At 40.1% G+C, this 3,941-nt stretch overlaps 1 long non-coding RNA gene across 1 annotated transcript; it reads left to right on the top strand.

The window, feature by feature from the left end:
* Positions 1-1,231: 1,231 nt before the first annotated feature.
* On the top strand, positions 1,232-3,625 carry LOC307080651. Its single transcript, XR_013812100.1, has 4 exons — positions 1,232-1,377; positions 1,514-1,628; positions 1,745-1,851; positions 3,105-3,625. It is a non-coding gene; the product is annotated as an uncharacterized lncRNA (long non-coding RNA).
* The last annotated feature ends 316 nt before the right edge of the window (positions 3,626-3,941 follow it).

The following is a 3,941-nucleotide window of genomic DNA, read 5'->3' as shown; positions in this document are numbered from 1 at the left end:
TCATTTTGTGATCAGAAGGACATTTTGACAAAGGATTGTTAAGTTTCGATAGCAGAGTTTAAATTTGACATAGATGTGAATGGTACATTTCCCAGTGTTGTGTCTTATTTGCTTGTGTGTTTTGTTTTGACACAATGACCCAAGTTTTGCAAAACATGTTCAAGCAACGGGCAAAAACTGTAAAGAACAAATGCTGACTCCCAAATCTTCGGGATTTTACTATGTTCGAGGGAGAGATTATGGACGAACAGTAGGTCAGTGGCTCAGCAATGAACACAGCTGCTGAGTTCATTCAGCTTTCTGTTTCAGTTATATGAAGCTAGGCTCAAGAACATCAGCACCACATTTTTTTCTAGCACATGGTTTTTAATTGCATCATAAACATCCTGAAGAGTGACAAATACACCTGTTTAGTCAGTGTTTGTGTGTGTGTGTGTGTGTGTGTGTGTGTGTGTGTGTGTGTGGGTGTGTGTGTGTGTGTGTGTGTATGGGTCTGTATGTGTGTTTGTCCATGTGTGTTTCTGTGTGTGTGTGTGTGTCTGTCTGTATGCAGTGCCTCAGTGTGTTGTGTGTGTGTGTGTGTGTGTGTGTGTGTGTGTGTGTGTGTGTGTGTGTGTGTGTGTGTGAGTGTGTGAGTGTGTGTGTGTGTGTGAGTATGTTTGTTTCAGTTCCTACAACAGGTTTTTTACAGGAGTCAGATAATTGCCCAATACCCAACAGATCACACTTCACATTAGGAGTTGCTCTCTTTCTACACAGTGTGAATAGATGTTTTCAGACCATTAACTAATTAATTTCAACTGCTGGGGTTGGAGAGCCTTGAACCATTGTTCCATGTGTAAAGAGGGACACTGGCAGGCTGTAAGTGATGGAGTGGCTATAACTATGACGTGCTTTAAGTACTGGGGTGTTGTGGCTTTGCCCTGGTTTAGATAAGAGCGATAAGATTAGATTCATGGCCATAATCACAAAAGGGAAATTCCAGTGTTACAGCAGGAATGAAAGTCAGAGCAAAACAAAAAGCCTGCATTTGCCAAGGCACTGTGGTGTGATGATGAGGCAAGTCCTTCAGTTAGGAAAGGAAATGGGATTAAATCAAAAGATACCATTTATTTATTATTTAAATACAATGAGGGAATGCATGTAGGTTGGGTTTACAGGAAAAGCAAAGCTTCTACCTCTTCCCAGAAAGTGTCCCAGAAAGTGAAACTAGGAGTGCATGGAGCAGGAGGTGTGGCAGTCTGTGTGCATAAATACAGCCTCTAGCTATTGACTCTTGCAGATCTAGAGACTCAACTGAAGACTTCCACAGCAGAATGGCAACCACACACCTCGTGCTTCTTTTGGTGGCTCTCATCTCCAGCCACTGGACTTCAGGTAAGCACCAAACACACACACACACACACACACACACACACACACACACACACACACACACACACACACACACACACATACACACACACACAGACCCCTGCCTGTGCTCAGCCGTACCTATGTGTGTCTGGTTCAGGAGAGATCCCAGTGGACTGCTGTCCGGGGGTGACCGACAGAGCGTTACCTTGCCACCGAGTGAAGTCTTACCTGGTGAAGGATGCTTCTACAGGCTGCCACCTCGACGCCACTGTGTAGGTGATGACCACCCGTGTAGGGTTAACCCTCACCATGTCAGCCTTGTCTTCTTTGTGTTAGGATTGTACTAGTTGTACTAGTACTAAATATCTCTCTTCTACCTTTCTTACAGTTATATAACAAGGAGAGGTAAGCAGCTCTGCGTGCCACATCCCACTCAGAGACTCTGGGTGAAAGCATGTATATCTGCTGTGGATGCCAGAGCAGCTCGGCACTAAGGTAGGGTATTTCACGCTATGCCTACAGCATTATTGTATATAACACCATATTCTATATTTATATTTGAATATTACATCAACTTGGAATCCAGGTTATTCTCCCAGGTTCTTTGTGTTGAGTTTATCAAGAAGTGTTTGTAATGATACAACTAAATAAAAGTCCTAAACTTTTTTATAGACATAATGTAAATAATTATATGATTGACTAGAAACTAGAAGAGTAGGGCACAAAACAACCACAATCAACTATCAAAGCCATGAATAACTTTTCTGAATTTCTAGAACATATCTGTTATTAGGGGTCCGAGCAGCAAAGCTGCTTGGTCCCCTATTGTTTCTGTACCATTCATTTTTTCCCCAACATTCTGTAAAAGTCATACTGCAGCCTATACTGTGAGTCAGAAAGCTTTTATTCAGGTATAGTTAACAATAACCCCCACTACCCATAAACCCAAATTGTGGTACTGCAGCCAAAGGTGGCGCTATTTAAAAAAAAATATGAACTAGCCTTATTTCTCTAAAATCAGATGCATCTTTTTCACCCTGGTCTTCTGCTCTAAACATGTTTACTTTTCCCACAATTTCATAGAAAGGCCAATCATTAGGTGGATACCATTAACAGTGCAAATGTTCATGTAGTGGCTAAAACTCCCTTCTTGTGCATTTGTAAATTGCTCTAAACATATTCAGTCGATTAACCACTCTTTGACAGAAAGAACGAGATCTACGCGTGTTTACGGTTGAAACGACGGTCGAAAAAACAGCAAAACTATGCAAAACAATTAGTTAATCAATGTAATAAACAATCACTAAATATTAATCTAAATATATAATGTCTAAATCCTAATAATATCTAAGTCTAAATTACAATATGGCAAAATGGCACTAACAGTTCAGATCTGTACTCTTTTAAGATATCCCTTAATTATCTTTTGAAATGTGTGCTTGGAGTTGTCTAGATGTTGTGTACATATCAATAGACATTTTGACCATGTGAAAGAGGCTACAGTTCAGCTTTGTCAGTCTCTCAATGGGATAATGCCTTGTACTGGTGATCTTTAGGTTGAGAGTTTGAATCCTGATTAGAGCATTATGAACAAGCTCAACATGACATTCAGCAATTGCTCTGCAGCAGTGACATTTCATTTTGCTCGGACCCCGTTAATCACCGCTTGCGATTATATTTTAATTATTTTTGTACCTTGATATAGTTTTTATTTTCTGTTCTTCCACATCCTGTATGGATGCTTCCAGAAGTTACAGCAGGGTGATGATGACGATGGCAATAATGATGAAAGAAATTACCATGATGGCGATGACAATGAGGATGACGATGCAGAAGATGAGGATGTTGATGATTGACGTGAATGCTAAACTACATCAATTTACCTACCATGCTGTAACAGTGTCAAATATTTTGTAAATGTGCACCCTGTCTAGTATATGCTTGTATTTCTGAACCATGGGACCAACACAACAAGTGTGGGGTTGAAGATGTTCATCTTCTCTCTGATTCAGCTAAAATAAGGTTTTGTCATATTTCAATATATTTTAAATATTGTCAGTCTCTCTAAGGTCTCTGATTCAAGACTCTCCTGTTAACTATATCATAAAATGGTTTTCCCCTTACTTCCCTCCTTAAATTAAATCTACATTTCTCCTGTTGTATACGTACAGTTTTTTCATTGTTATTTACACTTTTTTTATTATTATTACTGTTTTTACTTTGTACTGTGAATTTCCTGTCTGGGAATAATAAAGTGTATTCAATTCAATTCAAGGATTTAATGACCACACAGCCAAGGCTGGTGGAGTTCCAAACGGTACATCAGCTTATTGTAAGAACAACATAACAGAACAGGAGAAGACAACTGTGGGAGTGGATGATGGCTGGTTTAAGCAGCCTCACCTGGCCCAGTTTGACTGGACTCTGGGGCTGGCTAAGGCTGCACACCTGTTGGGGTGCGCATAACTGGTACGCAAGTACCAGTTATGCGCACCAACCATGGTGCGTATAACCATGCACCCTGTTTATAAACCATATTTATAATTGTCTTCAGCTGTCTGAGGTAGAAGAGTCATTGATTGTTT

The sequence above is a fragment of the Pollachius pollachius genome, assembly GCF_949987615.1.
Source record: "Pollachius pollachius genome assembly, chromosome: 1".
Lineage (NCBI taxonomy): Eukaryota > Metazoa > Chordata > Actinopteri > Gadiformes > Gadidae > Pollachius > Pollachius pollachius.
Note: the sequence above shows the minus strand (reverse complement) of the source record. Positions and strands in the feature narration are given on the sequence as shown.